Source organism: Nerophis ophidion, linkage group LG19 (assembly GCF_033978795.1).
Source record: "Nerophis ophidion isolate RoL-2023_Sa linkage group LG19, RoL_Noph_v1.0, whole genome shotgun sequence".
NCBI classification, from domain to species: Eukaryota; Metazoa; Chordata; class Actinopteri; order Syngnathiformes; family Syngnathidae; genus Nerophis; species Nerophis ophidion.
Window position 1 is genome coordinate 41719670 of NC_084629.1, and position 17864 is coordinate 41737533.

Sequence of the window (17864 nt, forward strand, 5' to 3'; positions counted from 1 at the left end):
CTGTCCATAAAAGTTATGAACAGAATGGGTGACAAAGGACAGCCTTGGCGGAGTCCAACCCTCACTGGAAATGTGTCTGACTTACTGCCGGCAATGCGGACCAAGCTCTGGCACTGATCATACAGGGAGCGGACCGCCACAATAAGACAGTCCGGTACCCCATACTCTCTGAGCACTCCCCACAGGACTTCCCGAGGGACACGGTCCAATGCCTTCTCCAAGTCAGCGAGTGATATTTAGGTTAGAGGCGGGACTTCTAGCAGAGACGGACATTTAACCCTTTCTGTGCCATAATCATTGACTAAACATTACGGGCAGCGCTTGTATTGATAGTGACTACACAGTAGCGGCTGGATATTGCTAGGGATGTGTCCCTATAGCGTCCCTACCCAATTCTACGCCCTTGGCTCTGAGCACTAATCGTAGGGCTATTTATTCACCTTTCTCGTCACGCTCAGTCTGGCTTCGATGTTTGCTGAATGCAACAAGTTACGTTGGTATTCTTGTTTTCCGGCTCATGATTCCTGTTGTAAGTTTTCGCCTTAGCTTCCTGTGTGATCGGCACGCATCCCTTTTGTTTGGTTTTTGTCTGTTTGTATCTACAGTGTATGATTTACGAGCAATAAATCATCTCCTACCTTCACGCTTTGTCCGGAGTTGTCCGTCTGCATCCCGGGAGAACAACCCAGCATAGAGATGCGACCCCCACGTGACATCAAGTATTGCAACATGTTTAAAAAAGTCACTTTTGTGTTTACTGTATGCAAAATGCTTCACAACATATATACTTCTACAATGTTCTGTTGTCTGCTCGGAAAACAACATGGCAGCAATTTGTCTTCTCATTCCCAATAAACCAAACTGATTTGAAGTATTGAATTCCACAAACTCAACTCAATCCTTAGAGTCACAACTCTGTCGTGGATATTAATATTTATTTGTCATAACAGTTCTTTGTTTAAAGATCTTTTGTGTGTGATTTACCAAAGCCTTCTGTGGCTTTTTTTTTCCTTCTCTCATGTGTGTTTTGAAAAAGGCAGCTTTCCACTTTGTGGTCTTCTTGGTTTGATGGCTTTGTGGTTTGTTGGGCCGGAGTGGCACCGCTTGATTGATGGCCCTGACACTTCTTCTGTGCCCAGAGAATTCACTAAAGTTCTGCTTTTATGTTGAAGAACAACTTACAACCATTAACCACATCTGCGGTCCTCTCCAAGGTTTCTTATAGTCCCATTAGGTTGAGTTTTTCCTTGCCCTGATGTGGGATCTGAGCTAAGGATGTCATTGTGGCTTGTGCAGCCCTTTGAGACACTCGTGGTTTAAGGCTATAGAAATAAACATTGATTGATTGATTTATTGAATTAACGTGGACCCCGACTTAAACAAGTTGAAAAACCTATTCGGGTGTTACCATTTAGTGGTCGGAGAGGAGCAAAGGCGGCGGTGGCCGAACCGACCCGGAACCAGTGGTGGTGGCCTGGCCGGTTGTTGAGCCGGAACCAGCGGTCGAGGCAGAGGGAGAAGGTCCGAGCCTGCTGTGGGCTGGGACCGCGAAAACCTGCCTTTTAAGTCCTCCATGAATTGTGCGGTCCAGAACGTCGGCCGACAGGGGTTCTTGCGAGGCCACAACAGTCCGGCTCGAAGATCCTAGGAATAAAACACAGACACAACTGCTTCTAGGAAGAAAACACAGACCAAACTGCCTGTAACTTTCAGTAGGAATGTCGTAGAGACATGAAAGAAAAACCTCTATGTAGGTCTCACTTAGACCTACATTTCGCATATTGACAAGCCCCAGCAAAAATTAACAGGAAGTTTGCAATTCCACTTTCAAATCAAAAGTTTTGTAAAAACCGGTCACCAATTTTCAGACATTATCTCCTCTGAGCGTGTTTGTCGCGTCAGCTTCAAACTACCACAGGAGAGAGATTTAACCGTTCTGATTAAAAGTTGATGAAAGAGTTTAAATTACTGCTACGCTTTTGATTTTATCAGCCTTTAAAGAACCGCTGCAAACCCTTTCAAAGATGGCCGCCGTGCGCACACACAGTGAGGGAGATGTGGTTTTTTTCATTTTTTTCCAAACTGTCTGCTGCTGGTGCGCACGCACCAACATTCGTGAGGGAGGGGCTGTGATCGTCCATACCAAGATGGCTGCCAGGTGCCGTAGCTAAGCCGGTATGTTTTAAAGTTGTCGTTTGCCTGCATATCGTAAAAACAACCGTCCAACATTTTACAACTAATTGTAAACTTATAGGTGCCGACCATCAGGGCCGAGTTGCGACGAGAGAGTGTGTCCATGTTAAGATATTACGCCGAGTTGGTAAGTCTATCTGTTTGCTAAAAGTAGCTACTAGCCGTACCCATGTATTTTCAATGGGCGGTTAGCATTGGGGTTTAATTCTGTTTCCTCCTACTGTATGTTTCTGCTCCGATTGAATTTCTTTGTATGTCGAGTCTTTATTTTGGGTACTTACATATGATGCCTGACTGTTGTGGCGTTTTAAGTTGGTAGGTCTATCTGTTTGCTAGTAGTAGCTACTAGCCGTACCCATGTATTTTCAATGGGCAGTTAACATCGGGTTTTAATTCTGTTTCCTCCTACTGTATGGTTCTGCTCCGATTGAATTTCTTTGTATGTCGAGTCTTTATTTTAGGTACTTACATATTGTGCTTGATTGTTGCGACGTTTTAAGTTGGTAGGTCTATCTGTTTGCTAATAGTAGCTACTAGCCGTACCCATGTATTTTCAATGGGCAGTTAACATCGGGTTTTAATTCTGTTTCCTCCTACTGTATGGTTCTGCTCCGATTGAATTTCTCTGTATGTCGAGTCTTTATTTTAGGTACTTACATATGCTGCCTGACTGTTGTGGCGTTTTAAGTTGGTAAGTCTATCTGTTTGCTAGTAGTAGCTACTAGCCGTACCCATGTATTTTCAATGGGCGGTTAGCATGGGGTTTTTCTAACTTATATCCGTCAGTAGACGCGTTATGGAATGTAAAAACTACAACATTTATAATAAAAAGTAGTGTATAGTTGTAACTTATATCTGTCAGTAGACACGTTATGGAAGGTAAAAACTACAATATAATACAAAGTAGTGTGTTGTTCTAACTTATATCTGGGAAGCCCAGACTTGCCTCTCCTCAGCCACTTCAATATATACTCGGTCTCGTCCATTGCTGCTTGCAGCTTTAATAAATATTGTGATTGTTCGTCCAATCCACCATATTTTTGATGTTGAATTTCATAATAGAAGCTTATTGTTGTTATGCAGGAAAGACGAGTGCTTTATTCTACACAGACGTCCACATTATAATGTCTTTGGTGATATTTGTTAGCATCAAGACAATATCCTTAATAGTATCAATAAACTAGATAAATACATCTCTCAACAGCATATACTGAATCTTGATGTTTGCTAGCAAACATTGCTGAACAACAGGACATTTATCACTAAATAATGAGACAAAATAAGAGCTTCACAACATAAAAACAACTGCAGACATGAATTGTGGATGAGACTAATATTTGTAGCAGGAAGTCAACTTCAAACAAACTCAGCCTTTTTCTCATTAGCGTCACCATCACAGCAGCACGGCACTCGTTATGTCAATCAAGTACTTTAGCGACGCACGCAGACTTTCACGGAATGATGTTTCATTTGTGGACCGCTCCAGATGTAAATACCTGATGTGCATCACATCTTTGCTTCTCTAAATACTGTAAGTTTCGAGTGACGTGAGGAGGCACTAACCTCTTGGTGATGATAAATGATTTAAATCTTTTTTTTTTTTAATAATGTTCTTAATCTTGTAAAGATACATTCCATCCAATTTGAAATATTTTCTCATGATAGTTTTTATATTGGCCTCTGAACCAGGGTTGTCAAACTCATTTTAGATGGGGGGGCCACACTACTCCCAAGTAGGCCGGACTTGCAAAATCACGGCACGATAACTTAAAAAATATAGACAACTTCAGATTGTTTTCTTTGCTTAAAAATAGAAAAAGCACATTCTGGAAATGCACAAATCATGTTGCGGTTATTAGTATTCTATCTCTATTTGTCCTTATTTATACTTTCTGAATAAATTATGTGATAATGTTCATCAGTCAACTCATTGGTGTTGATTTTCAATCTGTCGCGATACAAAAAAAATATCAAAATCAAATTACGGGATGTTATTTATGTAGTTTGTTCATTTTCATATGGTTTATTTTTTTTTTTTTGCATTTATAGCATAATCGACAAAGATACAACAAATTGCTCTTGCGGCATCTAGTGGACCCATTTAGAACGGCAGTTTCTTTCATTCAAAAATTTCAGCTCATTTTTATATTTACCAAACTCATCCCATGGGCCGGGTTAAACCTGTTCGCGGGCCTGATCCGGCCTACGGGCCTTACGTTTGATATCCCTGCGCTAAACCTTTAAAAAAAAAAAAACGGCAAAATCTGCACGGATTTAGGTTACTACATAGCACCCTATTGGGGCTGAGACCATCACCCGGAACCCGAAAGTGCCCGGATGTGCCTCTTGGTCAGACCTGGGCAAATTAGGGCCCGGGGGCCACATGCTGCCCATTAAGCTTTTCAATCTGGCCCACAGTCATGTTCTTTAATCACCCTAAGTCTTCAACTATACTAAGTCTTTACATGCTTGGAATCTGCATCATATACTACTTACTATGTCATCTAATTACTTACTATGTCATCTAATTACTTACTATGTCATCTAATTACTTACTATGTCATCTAATTACTTACTATGTCATCTAATTACTTACTATGTCATCTAATTACTTACTATGTCATCTAATCACTTACTATGTTATCTAATTACTTACTATGTCATCTAATTACTTACTATGTCATCTAATCACTTACTATGTCATCTAATTATTTACTATGTCATCTAATTACTTACTATGTCATCTAATTACTTACTATGTCATCTAATCACTTACTATGTCATCTAATCACTTACTATGTCATCTAATTACTTACTATGTCATCTAATTACTTACTATGTCATCTAATTATTTACTATGTCATCTAATTACTTACTATGCTCATCTAATTACTTGCTATGTCATCTAATTACTTACTATGTCATCTAATTACTTACTATGTCATCTAATTACTTACTATGCTCATCTAATTACTTACTATGTCATCTAATTACTTACTATGTCATCTAATTACTTACTATGTCATCTAGTTACTTACTATGTCATCTAATTACTTACTATGTCATCTAATTACTTACTATGTCATCTAATTACTTCTTATGGTCATCTAATTAGTTACTATGCTCATCTAATTACTTACTATGGTAATCTACTTACTAACTATGCTCATTTAATGGCTTACTATGCTCATCTAATTAGTTACTATTCTCATCTAATTACTTACTATGGTCATCTAATTACTTACTATGTCATCTAATTACTTACTATGCTCATCTAATTACTTACTATGTCATCTAATTACTTACTATGTCATCTAATTAGTTACTATGTCATCTAATTACTTACTATGTCATCTAATTACTTACTATGTCATCTAATTACTTACTATGTCATCTAATTAGTTACTATGTCATCTAATTACTTACTATGTCATCTAGTTACTTACTATGTCATCTAATTACTTACTATGTCATCTAATTACTTACTATGTCATCTAATCAGTTACTAAGGTCATCTAATTAGTTACTATGTCATCTAATTAATTACTATGCTCATCTAGTGATTTACTATGCTCATCTAATTAGTTACTATGGTCATGTAATTAGCTACTATTGTCATCTAATTACTTACTATGTCATCTAATTACTTACTATGTCATCTAATTACTTACTATGCTCATCTAATTAGTTACTATGCTCATTTAATTACTTACTATGCTCATCTAATTAGCTACTATTGTCATCTAATCAGTTACTAAGGTCATCTAGTTAGCTACTATTGTCAACTAATCAGATACTATGGTCATTTAATTAGTTACTATGCTCATCTAATTAGTTACTATGCTCATCTAATTAGTTACTATGCTCATCTAATTAGTTACTATGGTCATCTAATTAGCTACTGTGGTCATCTAATCAGTTACCAGAGGTGGGTAGTAACGCGCTACATTTACTTTGTTACATTTACTTGAGTAACTTTTGGGATGAATTGTACTTCTAAGAGTAGTTTTAATGCAACATACTTTTACTTTTACTTGAGTATATTTATAGAGAAGAAACGCTACTTTTACTCCGCTCCATTTATCTAAATTCAGCTCACTACTCGCTACTGATTTTTATCGATCTGTTGATGCACGCTTTGTTTGTTTTGTTTGTCAGACAGACTTTCAAAGTAGGATCTATCACATGCCTGCGTTTCACCAATCAAATGCAGTCACTGGTGACGTTTGACTCCGTTTCACCAATCAAATGCAGTCACTGGTGACGTTTGACTCCGTTTCACCAATCAAACAGAGCCAGGCGGTCATGATTAACTGCACACTTTTTTTTAATAAACCTTTATTTATGAAATTTCAACATTTACAAACATTTGAAAATAATAATCAAAGTACGAACAAAAACAGTACAAAACAGTATAAAAACCGTACAAAACAGCGCCAGGGGGTTTTAAATTCAAAGTAACTAAAATAGAATGCAAAAAAATACATGTATATAAAATAAACAAAGTGCAAAGCCATAGGCTCTCTTGATCTCAGTAAATAACTTAAATTTGGAACACAGCATCATCGTTTTCACAGCTTTTTGCTTGTTAGAGGTAGAATGTTTTAATGTAGAGTTCTAAATCTTTTTTAACAGGTCGGGTATTGAGAAACGTACATTTATGAATATAAAACTTAGCCAATAGTATAATGAGGTTGCAAAGGTAAAATTCATTTTCACATTTTTTTTTCAATACAGTGTAAAACCAAATATATATCATTCAGAGCCAGGAATATCTCTTAAACTGTTTGACTATTTGCTCATGCAGTTGTGGACAAAGGGGTGTACCTCGCCCCATCCTTTCTTGTGAAAGACTGAGCATTTTTTGGGAAGCTGTTTTTATAGCCAATCATGGCACCCACCTGTTCCCAATTAGCCTGCACACCTGTGGGATGTTCCAAATAAGTGTTTGATGAGCAATCCTCAACTTTATCAGTATGTATTGCCACCTTTCCCAACTTCTTTGTCACGTGTTGCTGGCATTATATTCTAAAGTTAATGATTACTTGCAAAAAAAAAAAAAAAAATTATGAGTTTGAACATCAAATATGTTGTCTTTGTAGCATATTCAACTGAATATGTGTTGAAAATGCTTTGCAAATCAATGTATTCTTTTTATATTTACATCTAACATAATTTCCCAACTCATATGGAAACGGGCTTTGTACTATTCATCAGTACATCCTTAGGTATGTCTCGCTATGTATCCTTTCTCCAATTATGTGATGCGTGCGTTTTGTAAATGATAACTAAAGATTTTAACGCGGTAAAAAATGAGAGCAAAAGAAGTCGCTGCTGTATTTCAGGATGGCCCTTCACACTCATTGGATATTCCATCCACATGTCTCCATGCTGCACCAATTTCATCTGTCTCTCTCTGGTTCCATTTACAGTGTCCCTCATGGGGCCTCCAGCGGGACACTTCCTCTCTGTGGGGTCATTCGCTCTCAGACTGGACGTGGTGACAGTGGTTGTTAATATGTTAATGTCAAACACTCTGGGCCACTGTGGGCCCAGACTTTTTCCTCCTCTACGTTTCTGCAAGGTGCTGAAAGCGTAACAACGTCTTCAAGAAGACCGTGAAAAGCAGAGATTAGAGCGCTTTGAACGTATTTCCTTGAATTGCCGCCGGGTATATAGCATGAGCCTGTCTAGAATTACTGCCGGGTCAAACTTATTTTGCAAAATATTATTTTTATTAGTGCATGTCTAGAATTTCCGCCAGGTCAAACTCGTTTCGCCAAATAATTAGCATATGCCTAGAATTTCCACCGGGTCAAACTCGTCACGTCACGAGTGACACTTCACCTGTCATCATTTTCAAAATGGAGGAGGCTGATTTCAATCATTTGAAATCGCATAAAGGGAAGAAGATTAAGAGCTATTCAGTAGGATTTAAGGTCCAAGCTATTGAATATGCTAAAAAGAACAGTAAGCAGCTATGTTTTATTAATATACCATAGCTGCGTGTGTCAAATATATGTCATCAAATGACTCCCGCCTCCTGGTGGTAGAGGGCGCTAGTGATCCTTCTTGCGACTACTCGGCTACAGAAGAAGTGACAACAAGCAGCAAGAGTGAGCAGCGATCGTTTATTTTTTCCTCTCGCTTGAACTTTTAACATGGAGGATTACATATCTAAAATAAAACAGTTTTTCTAAACTGGACTTTCAATCGAAGCAGGAGGTAATAAAGGAAGATCTCCATCGAGACAGAGAGACTTTTAAAACTGAAGAAGGATAAGGAAAACTTCTATAAACAAGTTATCGATGCTTTTGATCAGAAGGAGCTGCGCATGGACTTCATTTATAAGTAAAGGTAAGACCATGATAACGTTTTTTTTTATTAAATGTGCTTTTCATGATGGTATCCTTACATCACACTCAAATTTATAAGCGCAGGCCTAAATTTACCGCATGCCTTTGGTAAGCGCCGGAGTGAGAAGAGGTTTTAAATTAATTAGCGCCCCGGCAGCAATTCAAGGAAATACGGTAACTTAGATATTGGCTTTCACTATGTAAAAGTGCTTTGAGTCACTAGAAAAAAGTGCTATATAAATATAATTCACGTCACTTATTGTTGTGGAGAAGAGTGGATGGTGAGATGGACAGGCGGATCAGTGCGGCGTCTTCAGTAATGCGGACGGCGTATCGATCCGTTGTGGTGAAGAAAGAGCTGAGCCGGAAGGCAAATCTCTCAATTTACCGGTCCATCTACGTTCCCATCCTCACCTATGGTCATAAGCTTTGGGTTATGACCGAAAGGACAAGATCACGGGTAAATGAGTTTCCTCCGCCGGTATCATGTTAGACCCGCTCGACATCCATTGCTTTCGGTCCCCTAGAGGGGGCGGGGGTTGCCCACTTCTGAGGTCCTCTCCAAGGTTTCTCATAGTCAGCATTGTCACTGGTGTCCCACTGGGTGTGAGTTTTCCTTGCCCTTTTGCGGGTTCTTCCGAGGATGTCGTAGTCGTAATGGTTTGTGCAGTCCTTTGAGACATTTGTGATTTAGGGCTATATAAATAAACATTGATTGATTGATTGAAATTTACCGCATGCCTTTGGTAAGCGGCGGAGTGAGAAGAGGTTTTAAATTAATTAGCGCCCTAGCGGCAATTCAAGGAAATACGGTATAATACAAACCGACAGCCAAGGAGATGTACATTAAAGTGTGCAGTAGGTCTAAATTCATCTTCCAAAGTGTTTCCTACAAATTTTGCATTCACGCAGTTTTTAGGCTATCTAACTGGTCCCCTATACTTTGAAGCAGACCTACTTGCAAATTGTTTATACCTTTCCAAAGTCTCCTGGAGTAAGACAGATATAGCTGAAAGGGTTTTTTCTAAAGCTGTTTCCAATGGTCTGTGTTTACCTGACACTTGGATTGACAGCAAAGTGATTAGAAATATCCACCATTCACTGCTGTGAGCTCCTGAGTGCCCGGAAAGTGCTTTTGTAGTCTGGCTGTAATGGTCCAAGTTTGAATTGAAGGTTGAGAGAAATAGCCTCGCCGCGGTGGTGCACTCCGAGGTACTGACACACCACAATAATACACAGAAGTGTAGTCCTGGTAGCAACACGGGCAGGCACAGAGCGCCCACATCAACATGTACGCGCTCATTTTAGTGCACGCTCACAATGTTAGCATCCACGTAAAAGCTGTGAAGGTGGGCTGTTCTCAAAAAGAGGTAAATTTTTCTACACTTTATGATGACAATCATGTTTCTAACGCAACCATGAACCGACATTGACATTTCACATTTCCTAATCACCAGGCAGAGGTCAAAACTGCTGCATAAGTACAAACCCCGTTTCCATATGACTTGGGAAATTGTGTTAGATGTAAATATAAACAGAATACAATGATTTGCAAATCCTTTTCAACCCATATTCAGTTGAATATGCTACAAAGACAACATATTTGATGTTCAAACTCATGAACTTTATTTTATTTTTTTGCAAAAAATAATTCACTTAGAATTTCATGGCTGCAACACGTGCCAAAGTAGTTGGGAAAGGGCATGTTCACCACTGTGTTACATCACCTTTTCTTTTAACAACACTCAATAAACGTTTGGGAACTGAGGAAACTAATTGTTGAAGCTTTGAAAGTGGAATTCTTTACCATTCTTGTTTTATGTTGAGCTTCAGTCGTTCAACAGTCGTATTTTACGCTTCATAATGCGCCACACATTTTCGATGGGAGACAGGCCTGGACTGCAGGCGGGCCAGGAAAGTACCCGCACTCTTTTACTACGAAGCCACGCTGTTGTAACACGTGCTGAATGTGGCTTGGCATTGTCTTGCTGAAATAAGCAGAGGCGTCCATGAAAAAGACGGCGCTTAGATGGCAGCATGTGTTCTTCCAAAACCTGTATGTACCTTTCAGCATTAATGGTGCCTTCACAGATGTGTAAGTTACCCATGCCTTGGGCACTAATGCACCCCCATACCATCACAGATGCTGGCTTTTGAACTTTGCGTCGATAACAGTCTGGATGGTTCGCTTCCCCTTTGGTCCGGATGACACGATATTGAATATTTCCCCCAAACATTTGAAATGTGGACTCGTCAGACCACTGAACACTTTTCCACTTTGCATCAGTCCATCTTAGATGAGCTCGGGCCCAGAGAAGCCGGCGGCATTTCTGGATGTTGTTGATAAATGGCTTTCGCTTTGCATAGTACAGCTTTAACTTGCACTTACAGATGTAGCGACAAACTGTATTTAGTGACAGTGGTTTTCTGAAGTGTTCCTGAGCCCATGTGGTGATATCCTTTAGAGATTGATGTCGGTTTTTGATAAAGTGCCGTCTGAGGGATGGAAGGTCACGGTCATTCAATGTTGGTTTCCGGCCATGCTGCTTACGTGGAGGGATTTCTCCAGATTCTCTGAACCTTTTGATGATATTATGGAGCGTAGATGTTGAAATCCCTAAATTTCTTGCAACTGCACTTTGAGAAACGTTGTTCTTAAACTGTTTGACTATTTGCTCACGCAGTTGTGGACAAAGGGGTGTACCTCGCCCCATCCTTTCTTGTGAAAGACTGAGCATTTTTTGGGAATCTGTTTTTATAGCCAATCATGGCACCCACCTGTTCCCAATTAGCCTGCACACCTGTGAGATGTTCCAAATAAGTGTTTGATGAGCATTCCTCAACTTTATCAGTATTTATTGCTACCTTTCCCAACTTCTTTGTCACGTGTTGCTGGCATCAAATTCTAAAGTTAATGATTATTTGCAAAAAAAAATGTTTATCAGTTTGAACATCAAATATGTTGTCTTTGTAGCATATTCAACTGAATATGGGTTGAAAAGGATTTGCAAATCATTGTATTCTGTTTATATTTACATCTAACACAATTTCCCAACTCATATGGAAACAGGGTTTGTAAATGTAAGTTTCCCAATACCGTACCTGTTTTTTGTGCCTTTAAAAAGAATTAGAACTCTACGTTAAAGCGCTCTCTACCTCTAACAACCAAAAATCTGTGAAAACGATGATTGATTGATTGATACTTTTATTAGTAGATTGCACAGTACAGTACATATTCCGTACAATTGACCACTAAATGGTAACACCCCAATAAGTTTTTCAACTTTTTTAAGTCGGGGTCCACGTTAATCAATTCATGGTACAAATATATACTATCAGCATAATACAGTCATCACACAGGTTAATAATCATAGTATATACATTGAATTATTTACATTATTTACAATCCAGGGGGTGGGATGTGGAGGGGGTTTAGGTTTGGTTGATATCAGCACTTCAGTCATCGACTATTGCATCATCTGAGAAATGGACATCGAAAGAGTTTGTAGGATATGTACAGCCAGCATAGAACATAGTGAGTTCAGAAAGCATAAGAACAAGTAAATACATTTGATTATTTACATTTACTGTACCATGAATTGATTAACGTGGACCCCGACTTAAACGAGTTGAAAAAATGATTTTGGTGTTACCATTTAGTGGTCAATTGTACGGAATATGTACTGTACTGTGCAATCTACTAATAAAAGTTTCAATCAATCCATACAATCCAGGGAGGTGGGATGTGGAGGGTGGAGAGTGTTAGTCTATGTCAGGGGTAGGGAACCTATGGCTCTAGAGCCTGTTGTGGCTCTTTTGATGACTGCATCTGGCTCTCGGATAAATCTTAGCTGACATTACTTAGCACGATAAGTAATTAATAATTCCGCTGGTAATCACAATGTTAAAAATAACGTTCAAAATAAAAAACATTCTCATGAATTTTAATCTATCCATCTGTTTTTTTTTTACCGCACCTGTTCAAGAAGTCACATTAATAGTAAGAAGTATTTTATTTATTAATGGTTAGCTTCAGAATAACAATGTTATTACAAAGAATAAGAGACCTATTATACTCTAAAAATGTTGGTCTTACTTAAAAATGCATGCTTTGAATTGTATTCAGTGTTTAAAAAAAAAATGATATGGTTCTCACAGAAATTCATTTTAAAATATTTGGCTTTCATGACTCTCTCAGCCAAAAAGGTTCCCGACCCCTGGTATAGGCTCTAAGTCAGGGGTCGGGAACCTTTTTGGCAGAGAGAGCCAAGAAGCCAAATATTTTTCAAATGAATTTCTGTGAGAAGCAGGGTGTTGCTAGGGCCGACCTCGGAATCAGCGACAGGTGCGTAGATGGCCCAGCTGGGCCTTGTTTTCTAATCACCTGTCACTCTGTTTATAAGCAGCAGCCAGGAGAGAGCAAGAACGAAAAAGAAAAAGACAATTGTTTGAAAGCAACTAAGAGACTTATTGAAAAATAAATTAAATATTGTAACCCTGAAACAGGCTCTCATGTCGGTGCCTGGTGGTCTGAAGAACCCCCAAGAGGGCAAGCTCCACACTAACCAATAATAAACAAATTACTTCTTACCATTAACGCAACTTCTAGAACATAAAAATGCATGAGAATGTTTTATATTTTGAACATTATTTTTAATTACAAGTGGAATTATTCATTATTTATCATGCTGGGCAATGTCAGCTCAGATTTATCTGAGAGCCAGATGCAGTCATCAAAGAGCCGCATCTGGCTCTAGAGCCATAGGTTCCCTACCCCTGCTCTAAGTGATGCTGTGTTACAAATTTAGATTATTTAAATAATGTTGATTTGATTTGATTTACTGAAATTGAGTGAGCCTATGGCGTGCACTTTGTTTGTTTATATATATATATATATATATATATATATATATATGTATATATATATATATATATATATATATCAGGGTTGTGGGGAAAAATTGATTCGAATGCGTTGTGCGATTCAGAATCGATTCTCTTTTTTTTTTTTTTAAATCTAGCTATTTTTATTTAATTTTTTTATCAATCCAACAAAACAATATACAGCAATACCATAACAATGCAATAAATTCCTAAAAACCAAACCTCACCCAGCAACACTCAGAACTGCAATAAACAGAGCAATTGAGAGGAGACACAAACACCACACAGAACAAACCAAAAGTAGTGAAATAAAAATGAATATTATCAACAACAGTATCAATATTAGTTATAATTTCAGCATAGCAGTGATTAAAAATCCCTCATTGGCATTATCATTAGACAAATATATTAAAAAAAAGGAAAAAGAACAATAGTGTCACAGTGGCTTACACTTGCATCGCATCTCATAAGCTTGACAACACACTGTGTCCAATATTTTCACAAAGATAAAATAAGTCATATTTTTGGTTCGTTTAATAGTTAAAACAAATGTACATTATTTTAAAAAAATCTACTACTCTGCTAGCATGTCAGCAGACTGGGGTAGATCCTGCTGAAATCCTATGTATTGAATGGATATAGAATCGTTTTGAATCAGAAAAATATCGTTTTTGAATGGATACTTGCGTTGAATCGAAAAAATTGATATATTATTGAATCGCGACCCCAAGAATCGATATTGAATCGAATCGTGGGACACCCAAAGATTCGCAGCCCTAATATATATATATATATATATATATATATATATATATATATATATATTAGGGCTGCGAATCTTTGGGTGTCCCACGATTCGATTATATATATACTGTATATATATATATATATATATATATATATATATATATATATATATATATACATGTACATATTTTCCATTCTATTTTAATTACTTTGAATTTACAACCCCTGACGCTGTTTTGTACTGTTTTTGTACTTACGTTGATTATTGTTTCTCGGATGTTTGTAAATGTTGAAATACCGTATTTCCTTGAATTGCCGCTGGGGCGCTAATTAATGTAAAACCTCCTCTCACTCCTGCGCTTACCAAAGGCATGCGGTAAAAGTAAGCATGCGCTAATTATTTTAAAACCTCTTCTCACCCTGGCACTTACCAAAGGTATGCAGTAAAAATTTGAGTGTGATGTAAGCTTGGACCTTAAATCCTACTGAATAGCTCTTAATCTTCTTCCCTCTATGCGATTTCAAATTACCGGTATTGAAATCAGCCTCCTCCATTTAAAAAATTATGACAGGGAAAGTGTCACTCGTGACGTCACGAGTTTGACCAGGCGGTAATACTAAACATGCGCTAATTATTTTGCGAAGCCAGTTCCACCCGACAGTAATTCAAGGCAGGCACATACTACATGCCCTGCGGCCATTCAAGGAAATACGGTATGTATATATATATATATATATATATATATATATATATATATGTAGGTGTGGGAAAAAATCACAAGACTACTTCATCTCTACAGATCTGTTTCATGAGGGGTTCCCTCAATCATCAGGAGATTTTAATGGAAGCATTCACATACAATGGTTTATATAGAGCACAGAGTGGGTGGGTACAAGCAGGCGTAGGGTGTGGTGATTGGCTCATGTGTTACCTAGGAGGTGTTTCCGCCTGTGGCGGCATGTTGAAATGATTTCACTGCGCTTGTTGAGGGATGATAGCTCTGGATGATATATAATAAACAGTTTCTCTTTTAAGCATAAGTTGCATCTTTTATTACCACTGTTGTAAGGTGTGCTGGATGCAAGAATTTGCCATGTTATTGAATATTCAACATTATTGTCTTTGAGGTTCCAAATGTGTTTGCTGAGTTCGGTAGAATTCTGCAAAGTCTGGTTTCTAAAGGAGGCGTTGTGATTATTCCATCTTGTTTTGAACGCTCCTTCGGTTAATCCTACGTACGTGTCGGATGTGTTAATGTCCTTGCGTATTACCTTTGCTTGGTAAACGACTGATGTCTGTAGGCACCTTCCGTTGAGAGGGCAATCAGGTTTCTTGCGACAGTTACATTCATTATTGGTTTCAGAGTCGCTTAGTCTGGGGGTAGGCAGTCCTTTTGCAATTGCTTTGTTGTGGTTTGAAATGATTTGTTGCATGTTATTCATACAGCTGTAGCTCAATTTAATGTTGTTCTTGTTGAATATTTTTCTTAGGGTGTTGCCTTTGGGGAAGTGTTTGTCGATCAGAGTGAGGAACTTGCGGCCGATGTTGGTTGAGACGTCTTTGCTGAATGGCGGATTGTACCAGATGATGTTGTTTCGTTTTCTGCTCTTTTTTGGTTGGTTTCCTGGGGTGGGTTCATAGGTGAGGGTGAAGTTGTATCCGCTTTCATCAAGTGCTTTCAGGTACGGGGGGGTTGCTTGGTCGAATTCAGCTTTGCTGGATGACAGCATCGATATCCTTTTATTAATTCCGGTAGGTATTCTTTTCGTGGTGGTGGGTGGGTGGTTGCTGTCATGGTGAACGTATTGGAGTGTTGTGTTGGGTTTCGTGAATGGTTGGTAGCTGTTATTTCTCAGGTTGAAAGTGACGTCGAGGAAGTTGACGGTTTGCTTGTTGGCTTCAATCGTGATCCGTAGGCCGTTTTCTTTGAAGATTTGGCATATGCGCTTCTTGGTGTTCTCGCTGCTCCTTGGCGAGGCGCGGCACACTGCCAGTCCATCATCACGGTAAATACCAAGGTTCAGGTTGAGGCTAGCAAGCTGGGAGAGGAGGAAACTCCCAACGAGTTCGCACGTTTCTGCTCCGTCAAAACTCCCCATAGTAACGTCAAATGTTGAATTGTTCTTTTTTTGCCAAGGTGTACTGTTGTGGATGAGTATGGAGTTCTTTGCGTGGATGATGATTTTTCTTTCGTTGCCTGTGATTGAGTCGTAGTCCGAGGCGAAGTTTAGTGCTTGGGTCAGTAGGTCTTGCGTGATGGAAGGGTAAAATTCTTCGATGTCGAAGGAGATAAAGTTGTGTTGTTGTTTGTCTTGGATGTTGTTGAACCATTTGATTACTGCTGCTGTATTTCTCCATTGGTTGAGTGGTGTTTTGTCCTTGATTTTTGCGTTGATTCTGTCCAGGATTATTTTGCTGATTTTTCCTATTTCGGATTTAGTTGGGTTTATTAGTCGGCATGTTGGGTTATTTGCGAAGTTGGGTTTGTGGTCCTTCAGTGTGATGAAGGCTTCTTTGTTGGCTGTGGCGTCCACCCTGTCCTCAATGTCCAGTTCGGTTGCGATCCGCTTGTTTTCCAGGTGGATGTTCTGTAAAGTGTTGGGTTGCGCTTTTTTGTATGATTTGGTGATGCTTTTGTCCAGTAAAGAGTTATGTTCTGGTATGTCCATTCTGTAGAAGTTTGTGGTTTTATCGGCGGCTATGATGAGGTTGCTTACTTTCTTGATGCGCTCCGTGTCATTTTTCAGCTTGGTGAGGAATGGGTTGCGGGCTGGCTTAAATTTGACTGATTGTATCATTTTGAGCATGTCGTTCTCAAAGTCCTTTAATTCCTTGACTGTACACCATGGCAAAAAAAGAAAAATTCAACATTTGACGTTACTATGGGGAGTTTTGACGGAGCAGAAACGTGCGAACTCGTTGGGAGTTTCCTCCTCTCCCAGCTTGCTAGCCTCAACCTGAACCTTGGTATTTACCGTGATGATGGACTGGCAGTGTGCCGCGCCTCGCCAAGGAGCAGCGAGAACACCAAGAAGCGCATATGCCAAATCTTCAAAGAAAACGGCCTACGGATCACGATTGAAGCCAACAAGCAAACCGTCAACTTCCTCGACGTCACTTTCAACCTGAGAAATAACAGCTACCAACCATTCACGAAACCCAACACAACACTCCAATACGTTCACCATGACAGCAACCACCCACCCACCACCACGAAAAGAATACCTACCGGAATTAATAAAAGGCTATCGATGCTGTCATCCAGCAAAGCTGAATTCGACCAAGCAACCCCCCCGTACCAGAAAGCACTTGATGAAAGCGGATACAACTTCACCCTCACCTATGAACCCACCCCAGGAAACCAACCAAAAAAGAGCAGAAAACGAAACAACATCATCTGGTACAATCCGCCATTCAGCAAAGACGTCTCAACCAACATCGGCCGCAAGTTCCTCACTCTGATCGACAAACACTTCCCCAAAGGCAACACCCTAAGAAAAATATTCAACAAGAACAACATTAAATTGAGCTACAGCTGTATGAATAACATGCAACAAATCATTTCAAACCACAACAAAGCAATTGCAAAAGGACTGCCTACCCCCAGACTAAACGACTCTGAAACCAATAATGAATGTAACTGTCGCAAGAAACCTGATTGCCCTCTCAACGGAAGGTGCCTA